The following is a 13,034-nucleotide window of genomic DNA, read 5'->3' as shown; positions in this document are numbered from 1 at the left end:
ACGCTGCCCCGGGGCACACCTGAAGCTACGCTTGTTTCTGTTGAAGTCACCCCGTTCAGGACAACATACTGCTCCCTGTCTGTTAGAAAACTTTCTATCCAACTGTATACGTCATCAGATAGACCATAAGCACCCACTTTTTGTAGCAAGCGACAGTGTGGAACTGAGTCGAATGCCTTTCGAAAGTCAAGAAATGTGGCATCAACCTGGGAGCCAGTATCTAGAGCCTGTTGTATATCATGAACAACGGGGGCCAGCTGTATCTCGCATGACCACTGTTTCCTAAAACCATGCTGGTTTCTGCAGAAGAGCTTCTCAAAGTCTAGGAAGGTCATTATGTCTGAACACAAAATATGTTTCATGATTCTACAACAAATTGATGTCAGTGAAATTGTCTGGTAATTATGTGCATCCAAATTTCTACCCTTTTAATAGATTGCTATGGCCTGGGCCTTCTTCCAGCTCCATGGAACTTTCTGCTGTTCCATTGTTCTTGGTAGATGATGGATAAGTATGGTGCTATATTTGTAGGATATTCAACATATAATCTTACGGGGATACTGTCTGTGCCAGATGCCTTCCTGGCGTATAAGGATCTTAACTGTTTTACAATCCCAGATACACTAAACAGTATGTCAGCAATCCTTTCATTTGTTCAATAATTGAAAGGGGGAATCGCACTGCAGTCCTCTACCGTAAACAAGTTTTTGAAAGCTAGGTTTAGAAATTTGGTCTTCTGTTTATCATCATCAGTTACATTACATGTACTGTCAGCAAGAGAAGGTACTGAATTATTTGTAGCATTCATAGATTTTACGTATGACCAAAATTTTTTGGGGTTATTTTTAGAATCTGCAGATAAAATATTGCTTTCAAATTCGTAAAAAGAATCTCTCATTGTCCTTCTGACAGCTGCTTTCATTTCGCATAATTTCTGTTTGTCAACAGGGCAGTGACTATGTTTAAAACAACTGTGCAAAATTCTCTGCTTTCTCAGCAACTTCCTAATATATTTGATGAACCAAGGTGGATCCTTTCCCTCCCCTATATTTTTTTCTAGGCACATACTTCTCTAGCACATCTTGGACAATACCTTTAAATTCCAACCAAAGATGCTGAATATCTTTATTAATGACACTTTTATTTGCTTTCCCAAAGAAGAAAACTCTATGCTGTCATGGTCTTGTCGAAGAGAGTGATTGATACATTGATGCGGTCCCTAACAATCAGTCTTTCCTTCTCATCCCATCCAGTAAGTCTCCCCTGACCCGCAGTTCTGGGTAACGTTCCTGAAATCTACCCCTTTTCCTAGACCGCTCCAGTCATTTTCCTTCACCCCTCTTCCTTCCCCTTCAACCCTTCTGCCTGAAGAATGGAGCCACTGACTCCGAAAGCTTGCCTAATTATAACCTACTTTTATGTGTGTGTTCTGCTATCACTTGGTGAGTAGACTTTTTATCTACCCAATTAAATTTCAATATATACTGTTCTGTTACACATCTTAGTTAATGCAAAGACTACTTTGTCATCACATTCATTGTTTGCAGCTGTCCTTTGATGACATTTATTATTTATCCAAATGCTCATACTGTCACCCTTTTTTATGTTTCTGCATAAATATCGGAGAAATCTTTCTCTCATCACCAGTACTGTTCTTGTCTGGAATATATAAGTCTTTGTGCCATATGAGATTAGTCTTCTCTAAGAATTTTGTAAATTCCAACACAACCTTTTTCATTACACTCCTGAAACCCATTTCACTGAAATTAACTGTTGTATTTTAGTGCAGAATGTAACTTATGTTTAGTTTAGTTACTATGATCTCTGTAGACACCTGACAAAAGAAAGTGAAGCACCCAAAAGACCTTGTCACATGTCGATGTAACTTTGCACACGCATACACTATCAGAGAGTATGTGAATGACTAAAGTTGCAATTCTCTATGAGGGGTAGTGACCACCAGAGAGCATTAGTGTTGTCCATGTTTAGTGCTGTTACCAGGCCTGGTAGTGTATATAAGGGTCATGAACAGTGGCAGGTGTTGATTGATCATTGTGAAGGACACGGTGATGCGGTATTTCATGTGAGACAGCATTATCAGCACCTGACAGAGTCTGTAAAAGGGCCTTGTTGCAGGCCTTATATGGAGGTTGGTCTAATTGTGTGATATCCAGATTTTTGGAGCCTTTTGATGTGACAGCAGCCCAATGTTGGATTTCTTGGGAAAGTTAATTACCATCCTGTGCATAGGCGGCCATTAACACCACAACACAAATGGCTGCATTTGGAGTGGTGCCATGACTGAGAAGTGTGGGCTGCTGATGACTAGCATTGCACTGTGTGCAGTAATGAGTCATGGTTCTGCAAGACACTGGATGACTTTCATTGGCGCCATGGTGGTCATCTTGAGAGGTTCATTCTTGCAATGTTTTGGAAAGGCATTGCAGTGTTACTCTTGGAATCGTGATTTGAGGAAACATTGGGTGTGATTTCAGATAATGGATGGTAGTGATTGAGAGAACTGTCATGGCTCAAGGGTATGTCATGGACATCTTGCAAACTCAGGTATTACCTCTCATGCAACAGTATTGCAGTATCATTTTTCAGCACACAGTTACTCATCCACATGTGGAGTATTCTCTATGAAATGTCTGTGTGATGTTGAGATGTTTACATGCCCAGCAAGATTCACAGATCTCTGCCATAGAACATGTGTGGAACCAGCTCAGATGTTAACTCCATCCCAGTGCCAGTATCCAAGATGTCAACAACCAGTTAAAAGTTTGTGGGTCAGCTTGCCTCAGGAAAGAATATAACAAACTTATGACACTCTTCCCAATTGAATCAGTGCATGCATCCAGACCAGAGGGGGTACATCCACAGGGGGTACTGATAACTGGATTCATACTGCCAAGTTCTTTGTAAAAAATTGTCTCAATTTTGTATGACTGAAATAACATCACATACCCTCTCAACCCATGAAGTTTCATTTCCTTCTCCCCTTCTGGATGCTTAATTTTTGTGTCAGGCAGTGTATTTTTTATGAGGGATTATATGGATGCACTAATGGAAAAAGTCAAAATAAATTAATCAAGCCAACTAAGTATGACCAGTGAATGTGTATAAAAATTTTGTTTCATCTTACACTGTAAACATGAAGTATTGAAAATCAGTTTGAAAGGAAATTGTACCAGTTATAATGACCAATGAAGAGTGATGATGGGTACTGATAACATTTAACTCAGTTGTTACTGTTTCAGGATATTGTCCTCACCTCACTAAAGCAAGTAAATTATTTTTACAAGAAACAGAAAGAGATTTTTTTTTTTTTAAAATCACGTATCTGGCCTTTAATCTCCCTGTCTTCCTGTGCTATATTATTAACTGCTTTACAGACAAGAAACAAAGGAATCTTTACCTGGAAATGGAGATGGTATATAATGGAATGAATAAAACTAGGCAAAGGGCTTAAAGAAAGTAAATGTCCTGAATGTCTATAGTGTTCTCTCCATCTAGCCATAAGACTATAGGCAGAACTGTAGTGTCAACACACGGTCTGTGCTATTGTGAGCTCATACTCTGACAGCAGACATGATAGGAACTGTTGCCATTCATTAGCAGTAACGATTTGTGGGAGACCATGTGTCATGATTTTACAATAGTTTGTTGTGGGTGGACCGCATTGAGAAGGGCTGTTGAGGCATTTAATCTTGTCTAACATTCATGGTGCCAGGTCAGAGCATACATTAGCGTAATTCCCAATGGTGGGTTTAAGCAGTGCCAATACCTGTGTGATCATGCATGGACACATAATTTCACAATGCTTTGAATGTTCTTTGCTGAGAAGTAGGATGCCTGTGATAATTGCCAAAGGGCAGAATAGTTCAACAGGAACATGTCAGCTGTGATTAATACACCTGAGAATGCCCTCAAGTGTCCAAAATAGGGGTAGCTGGCCTGCTAATTTTTGCATGTTTTCAAAAAATCGTAGCCTTGTAACAGCAATTGAAATTATTCTGTATTGTGTGTATGTGTAAGATTCCAGCTTGATTTGTTTACTCATGAGGATATTGTTGTAGTATATTAAATCTGTATTCATACAATGTATTCACCATAGCATTTAGGTTGTTTGCTGAAAATTTAATAAATAGTTCACACTCACTAATATCTTTATAAGTATATTTCTTTTTTACTTAGAAATACTGTACTTTATCCTGACAAACAGTGCACATTAATTGCGGACTTAGTATGACCGCATAAATGCAGTGTACCACAAGCTTCCTAGTAACACTGAATGGAGGAGATCAGGTGCTAGAAGATGGATGGTCAGTGATTTCAAGAGACAACAGGCTGTCCAATTTTGACTTCACATTCTCGCCAGTGGTATACTGGATGGGTAAAGTGGTTTAAATGCTTTAGAGATGGAGAGGAAGATATTAAGTGTTAGCCACATTTGAGTTGATCATGTGCAAACATAATCCCAGACAAGACCAAATCTGTACAACAGATGTTTGTAGATGACTGATCTTTGAGAACGTTGAGAATGATATCAGAAGAGGTGAAGATAAGCAATGTCAACGTAAGCACTATTGTTTATGGACATTTGAAAAGCATAAGATTTGTGCTGTGTTTGTATCAGCACATGCTGATGGATGAACAGAAGGAGACTTGGATGGAAACTTCTGGAGATTTTGTCGACGTATCTGACCAGAATCTGCAGTTTTTGGAAACCTTCATTACAGGAGATGAGATCTGTAATTACCAATATGATCTGGCAACCAAAGACCACTCAGTGGCATGTGTTCATCATCTTACCCACCTCCCAAAACTAGTTGGCTGACAAAATCAAAGTTTAAGATGATATTGATCGCCTTTTTTGAGAATGTGGGCTTGGTTCAAAAAAATGGTTCAAATGGCTCTGAGCACTATGGGACTCAACTGCTGAGGTTATTAGTCCCCTAGAACTTAGAACTAGTTAAACCTAACTAACCTAAGGACATCACAAACATCCATGCCCGAGGCAGGATTCGAACCTGCGACCGTAGCGGTCTTGCGGCTCCAGACTGCAGCGCCTTTAACCGCACGGCCACTTCGACCGGCGTGGGCTTGGTCCATCATAAATTTCTACCTGACGGTCAAACAGTCAACATGGAAGGTTGTAAGGGAGTTTTGAAATGGCTGCTGCAAAGCATCTAATGGGTACTCTTCTGGAGTGGAAAGTGGAAATTTCTCCGCAACAACAACTATCTGCATGCTCAACTTTCGTGTTTAATGCAACACCCTCCTTATTCTCCAGATTTGGTAACAGCAGGCTCCTTTTTGTTACCCCACCATAAATTAGCTCTGAAAGTCTTCCACTTTTGCAGGTGCTGCAGATATTGAACTACATGTGACATCATTGCTTTGAACAGTACCACAAGAAGTGTTACTGACAGTTTCCAATAGCTTTACAACTGATGCCAGAAATATGTTGTAGCTAATGGTGATTACTTTGAAGGCTGGTAAAGATATTTTGCTTGTAACTCTTGTTTTCTTTATTTCATGAGACCATTCACCAAAAATTTCAGATCCACCTTGTACAGATGTTCATCCCTGTATCTGTCAGTCCCATAGAACTGTGAAGGCAAAATTAGTCTAATAACTGCATCTACAGAGACACATAAGTCATCACTCTTTCCATGTTACAAGCATGAAAGAAACAGGGAGAAATTATAAAACATGGACAATATTTTTTTTCATGTATTGTAGATTTGTATAAATTTTCCTGTTGATTTTTCAGCCCTCTACACATAAATTAAACAAGTTGTCTCACTAATGGGCATTTCTTATGCTACAGTAATATGTTTGCTAGGGTGTATCCTTGAAATTGGCTGTTTTATTGTGTGTGTTTGTGTGTTTTTTAACACAGTAAGGAAAGAAACCATGAGAATCTCCATCAAAGTTATCTGAAATGAGTGAGATGTAACTGAATATTACTGAATGTTTTATACTTATTTTGACAGATGTCTTCATTCTTTTTTCCCTGGTACTATATATTCTATTTATCACTGGCATAGTACACCACCTCTCTTGATATAGTCTGTGCTAACATCTTCCAATTCGATGATGTAACATATATTTTCTGCCCCTTCCTCTTGTTTCCATCTTTTGGATACTTTTTTTCCCACAGACTTTGTTCTCCTTCCTGTTGTTTCTTTGCCATTTCACTTTTTCCATTTCTGTTTAGCATTGTTTATACCCTTATTTAATCTTACCCTAGTAGTAATTATTTTCCTGCTTTTGCTATGTGAATGTTATCTCAAATAAAAAAGTAGTTCTGGCTACCACAGTTGTACTTCAATTTTTATAACTGTCTAATTTTTGTTATTATAATTAGTAGTAGTAGTAGGAGGAATAGGAGTAGTTTTAGTAGTTGTAGTAGTAATAGTAGTAGCAGTACAGAACTGGAACAGTTAAATTTTAACATTAATCTTCAGTTTATTTCTGCTCATTAAGATAACTGAACAGAGAAAGCTTCTGCAGTTGTTAGAGAAAATGCAACTTCTGCTAAGTAATATAAACCATAGTAAAGAAATTAAAATGCATATTCATGATTTATCTTTTATTCTAAAAACTTTAGAAATATTTGTGAATTCAGTTATGGTCCCCAGCTGAGGCCCATTTATCTGCTTACAAGAATATTTTCAATGGAAGTACTAAAAAAATCGTTGCAAGAACCTGCTAAAACACATTTTATGTATCCCATATAAACATCGAAAACTATGTGCACTTGCTGAGACAGTTTTGTCAACCCAGCATTTTCTATACCTGTAGAGTCACCAAGCTCACTTTTACCTTCTGCATTCCCATGTGAACTGAAAGATGCTGAAATAAAACAATTTATTTACTAGATGGATACTTACTTGGGATCAATAATGGATTTCCTGAAATATTTGCATGTTTGTGTGTAACGTTCCATGGGCAAGTAGGTACTGCAAATGATAATGTGCAAGAGGAAATATGATTTTGAAGGATGGTCAAGTCACACGCATATAGCTTATAAATTATGACATAAGATCAGACGATTAATGAAAGCAGTCCAAAGTCTAAAAAAAGAGTCCCCTTGTGCTACAACAAAGGAAGAGCTTTCTTGATTAAAATGTACATGGAACTATGAGTTACATTTGACTTTTTTCTGGAATACTTTGTCTCATTGTCAGTCTATGCATTCATCAAACTTAACCCCTTTTGATTAACACATTTTTACTATTCTTGGAGATATTTCTAAGCAGATTAACTTTTGGTGGTGAAAAGATCATTAACCCTTTATTTGGCAAATGGTGAAAATAAAAACAAAAGAAATTTTCAGTGCTTATATTTATTTATTATGCTTAAAGAAATACAATTCAGTCAGTTTTAGAAATGTTTGACAAAAATTATGAAAATTATGAAATGTTTCTTACAAGCAACATTGTCAGCAGTAGACCACATTTACACATATTATAGAAAAAAAGTGTTTGCCAATAACCTCAAGCAAAAGGTTGCCAGTACATGAATAATTTAATTTATAAACACATTTATGCATTCCTGCTGTGTAATAGAACTGTTTCATTTTCCCTTCTAGTTCTTCTTGCAATGGAATGTTTGGAAACAGTTCCTCTTTGGAACGAATCACAATAAAAGATTGCATTTTGAACACATGACTATAGAATATCCTGATGGACAATAACGACAACAACCTTTGGGACTGTATACAGGCCAATGCTCCATATTATCAAATTGGACATCTTGTGTAACAGTCGGAGCTGTTGGCTTCCTCCTCTTCTTTTGTGTTGGTATTAAGTCTATTGAGGGCTTTCCTACTTTCCTTTTCCATGAAAACATCAAACCATTGGCAATATCTGCTCTGAATGACTTCAATGAGGTCTTCTTGTCCAGAGATTCTCTTCGAAATACCAGCCAGGCATTTACAACCCTCAGATCTAGCATAAATCCAAACAATCTCATGTACCAACGCCTAGTTTTCATTGGTACTCTGTAGAGCTCTATCGGCATACAAGCAGGATCAACTCCTCCCATATGCTTGTTGTACTGACATACAATACAGGGAAGGGCACATCAATTCTTCATTTTTCATAGCTGTCCCATCGTTTTACTGTTGAGAGTGGTTGGACACCACAAAATGAACTTGCAAGTGTCACAATTTTATTGTCTGCCCACCTTACTAAAATGAGGTCTGAGTGACTGTCCTTCCTGTAGTCATAGCTTCCTCGTCCTTGTTTCAGTAACTGCTTCTCATGTTGTAGAAGACAGTTCTTTATTCAGTTCTTACTTATGGTGCCCATGGACTCAATGTTTTGATTTTTTAAAAGTATGTTATAAGTTCAAGGCTGCAAAAGAAATTGTCAAAATAAACTGTGGGAGAAATATCTCTTGGAATACTTTTGCAAAGTGTAACCACAACTTGTCCTCCAATTCCAAATACTTTCTCGTCATCAGCAAGATCAGTTATCATTCCCTTGCCACTGTAGGGAAGAAAATCATAGACAACTCCAGACACACCAGCACGAACAAAAATCTTAAAACCCCACTTGTGTGGCTTGTTTTGAATATATTGGCGCAAATTACCTGCTCTTGTACCTTTATATGGAAACATCATCTCATCTATAGAAAATTCTGACTCTTGTTTCTGCTCACGGCAGTTCTTTACAATTGACTCAAGAACAGGTCTTATTTTGAAAAGTCAGTCAAAAGAGTTCACAGCATTCTTATTGTTCGTAAAATGCAGGTATCGGTGGAGTTTTTGAAAGCGCTTCAAACTGAAAATGCCGGTGATTTTTTCGCAGTTCATTGACTGAAACCAATAGTCAGTGTACGAAGGCATAGAAACAAGACCCATGTATATCATAACACCGAAAAATTGTTCCATTTCATTTATATTGGTGTTTATTGAAATGGTAGTTCATTGCACAGAGTATAAGTTCGTTTCCTGCACAATTTTGTCAATTAGTTCTGAATCAATGAAATCTTCTGAAATAACCCAGTGGTGTATTGCCTCCATCAGAAAACACAGGAGAGAGACTTTCTGCCCTAGCAGTTGTATCTTCCTTTACCCATGTGTAAGTGACTCCTTTTGTAATTTTCTTTTTCACTTGACTGGCACTTGCACTAGAAGGATTCACTGCAGAAGGTCCTTGCACATGTTCAGCTTCTGAGATTTCACTCCTTGAATCAGAATCAGTTTCTGGTATAACTAGGTTATGGAACTCAGATTGACACTCTGGAATATAGTCTGGATCATCATCACTGCAGTCTGCCAAAACTTCGAGTTCAGAGTATTCAGATTCGCTTAGATCAGACAAAGCCTGGTTTTCTTTTGGAACTACTATTCCTCTTGCTTTTTTAATTCCATAAAATATTCTGGAATCCATAGCTAAAAAGCCCCTGAAAATAAAAATGTCTACTCTGTCACACCGTAAGCATATGTAATATACTAATGGCACATGTCCCAACTATGTGCAATGTTGCTCACAGGCAACATAAAAGTTTTAAACTATTTACGTAATTCAAAACAATATTAGATTGAAATATTTCTGCTGTAAACTCACGTCTGGGTATTTATTGAAGAAAATCTGCTAAGATTACTGTCAATTTATTGAAATACACTCTTTCAGAACCAAAATAAGACACCGCTGTTGATCACACGAGGAGATCTCTGTAACACCACTGCACAAACTGCCATCTCGTGTGGAAAACCTAGAACTATTACAACAACTGGCATTCGCAGTGTGTAAAGGAACATTGCGAGGAGGCAACAATGCCAGTAAAAGGCACTGGGAAGTGTTTGTTGTCCCATAAGGCCAACGTAAATTTGATGTTGCTTGAGAGCAACACTGCCAAATAAACGGTTAAAAAAGAAATCCAGTACTTTTTGTAAATGACCCAAAAGTAATAAATGAATGTGAACATTATGTTGATAAAAAGATGACAAGAAGTTTTTGACATCACTATTGGATATTTGTGTGGTCATATTCCTCTTTTGCACTAGATAACTGTATGTCACCACATAAGGCACTTTTAAATGTACTTAATGCTTTGTAGATAGGTTGGTTATTCATGAAGACCGAAGTGAATGCTTTTAATGCCTTTATAAAATTTCTGTAAAAGATATAAGGACATAAAAACATGTTCAAAGACCAGTGGACTGAACAGAGTGTGATAAGTTTAGTCAGAAGGCACAGCAGAACGAAGAAAAAAAGATAGAACAATTGTGCATTAAGTTGAAAAACTGGGATTGTAAAATATATATGGGAGAGAAAAATGGACAGATAGAGATCGAGAGAGAGAGAGAGAGAGAGAGAGAAACATAGGGTGGGGGGGGGGTGATGAGTGAATGCTCTGATATATAAACTCAGATACAGATGTATGTTTATGTCAGTCTGTTTACACATGCTCAATAACTCACTGAACAGTCTTTAGTAGTTTCATATTATCATAAATCACGCCTCATCTATACTGTCTGTGAATGGAATAGGGAATAATTAAATCTCTCAATGTTTTTTGAGCAGCGGTCAGTTAAACTGTGTTATGCAATTTGAATCAGATCCTCTTTCTTTGGACATAACAGCTTAAAAATCATTTGTAACATTTTGCTAAGCCAGAGATAACCAAACAGCCTTGTGAAATAACAATGTTGTCTTTATTTCAATAATTTCTGTGTGGACTCTCGAAGCATCTCTTATCACTTTCACATTGATTGAACTCACTGATTATAACCTTAGATGTGTCTCTAACTTTCTTCAATCAGTTCTGGAAATTCCAAACATTTCAACAGTGCTCATGAATAGATTCCTTTAGAACCTTGACTGGGGGCCTCTTCTGCAGACTCAGTAACCAGAACTGACACACATTACATGTTCTAACAGTAGCTTGCAAGAAATTATTGAGAAGAAAGTAGACACCATCTGCCTATATGCTGACAACATATGTGTGGACAGATATATGTATGCTCATATTTATGTCAAGTCAGGCCCTGTTTGAATACTGAGTAGTCTACATAGGGATTTTTTCCTGCATATTGAATGCATATTAATCCAGTAACACAGTAATGATTTTGCTGAATTGAAGGTGTAATAACATAGTTCATATCCAGTAATGATTTGTTTTTGTACTTGCGTGTAATGGGCTTGTAAAGATTTCATACTTTTATTATTTGTTAAGAGTGTTCCAGACTTTATAAATGGCAAATCTTTGCTTTAATAACTTTATTATCTGTGCTTCTTTATTATGCATAACAAAATAAAACTAACTGTCTGATTTTTCTCTTATTTCAGTCAGATCAGATTTGCTACTCGGTGCTGTGTGTTTTCTCGTATGTCGCAGCAGGACAAGAACACAGGCATTTGCAGCAAAGTCAAGGAGATGGGGTGTCTCTTCCATCACAACAACACTCGTCACACTCTCCACAGCACCTTCATTGAAGTTCTGATTTCTATGCTACCTTGATTTGTTATTGATCCCAAAACTATTACAGTTTAATATTGGAAGCTTAATAACACAAATAAGAAGTTCAAGTTATGTACAAGTTTTGTATGAAATGTTCAGGTTATGCAAAATGAAATGAATGTTCAGTTTGAAAAAGTAGTTGTAGCTATTTATTTAAATTCTTAAATTGCATAAGTTTTGTGTTCTCATTAGCATATAACCTACAGCTATGCAATGTTATATGAATATGAACTCTCTTGCAAAAAACAATGTTAAAATTTTGTGTTCTCCTTACCATGTAACTTACAGCTATGCAATGTTACATGAATATGAACTCTCTTGCAAAAAACAATGTTTATCAGTTAGTGCCCATACAGCTTTTGATGGCACGGGGGCTTCATTATCCAGAACAAATGTGAAATGCTAATTCTCATTTGACTTCATTTGGTTTTTAGTTTTGGTCCATATAGTTTACCCAGCAGCCTCTTACAAATGTACTTGGAAAATTTATGGGTCTACTGCATGTTATGGGACAAATAGGGTATTTAAAATAAATACCAAGTGCAACTAATACAACACCAAATAGAATATTAATGATATGTTATGTAGTCCCAATATATTATTTCTTTCTATTGAACACAAATTCGGTATATCTCTCTCTCTCTCTATTTCTTCTTCTTATTATTATTATTATTATTTTAGAAAAATTGTGTTATACCTCATGACCTCATGGATCAGATTCTTTTACCTTGCACATAACAATTTAAGAATCATTTGTAGTATTTTGCTACTTGCAAGAGACGTCATGATGTAAGAATACAGTTATGTAACACTGAAATTACTGAAATGTAAAACTGATTCATAAGTAAATACAAATACGAGACATTGTGTAGGTTGCACATTTGAGTTGCTTGTTTGTGAACAAAGTTTTGGGATTTGTGATTATTTAAAGACAGAAAAACTTCTTTTATGTCAGTAATATGTGTGAGACAGTGTCTGCTAAAATGGTGTGGGGATAGCTGTGCTTGAAGCAATCCATATATGAAACAATTACTATGGCATTATTATGAAGATATGACAAGGCAATAATATAGTTGTGGTATTGCATAAATGCAGGTGAAATATTAGATACTGTTGTATATGAATAAACACAGGCTATGAAATTTTATACACGACAGTTTGCATTGTTTTGTAATTCACTGTGACTCAGAGTGATATTAATTTTTGTAAATACAATGTTGCCATTAACTAAATTTTAAGGTTTGTATATCTTGTTGTCACTGAACTGTATTGCAATATATAGATCTGTGTGTTGGATATTATAGCCACAATTTTCTTTCCCAGAATTACAGTATGTATCACCAGTAATTGTTGTGTCATATAAAGATAGTTTTTCCAGAATTTTTACAATAATTATTATAAAAAGCAATAACTGCAGTTCATTGTTGAGATAAAATAATCAAATGGTGATCATAGATGTGTTTTAAATTTTGAAGCTGTTTAATGTTAAATAAAATATAAATGTGTGGAACTGAGAAATTGTTTACACATTTGCCTGTTCTTTGTAAGCA

General features: G+C 36.5%; 1 protein-coding gene across 1 annotated transcript in view; it reads left to right on the top strand.

Moving 5' to 3' along the window:
• The window catches only part of LOC126251375 (MAP kinase-activating death domain protein), a 595,744-nt gene extending 584,294 nt beyond the window's left edge, over positions 1-11,450 (top strand). The window contains exon 36 of the mRNA XM_049951759.1: positions 11,313-11,450. The gene's annotated coding sequence lies outside the window, so the exon portion shown is untranslated. The remainder of the gene's footprint in view (positions 1-11,312) is intronic.
• Positions 11,451-13,034: the final 1,584 nt, after the last annotated feature.

Source organism: Schistocerca nitens, chromosome 4 (genome assembly GCF_023898315.1).
Source record: "Schistocerca nitens isolate TAMUIC-IGC-003100 chromosome 4, iqSchNite1.1, whole genome shotgun sequence".
Lineage (NCBI taxonomy): Eukaryota > Metazoa > Arthropoda > Insecta > Orthoptera > Acrididae > Schistocerca > Schistocerca nitens.
This window is presented reverse-complemented; position numbering and strand designations above follow the sequence as displayed.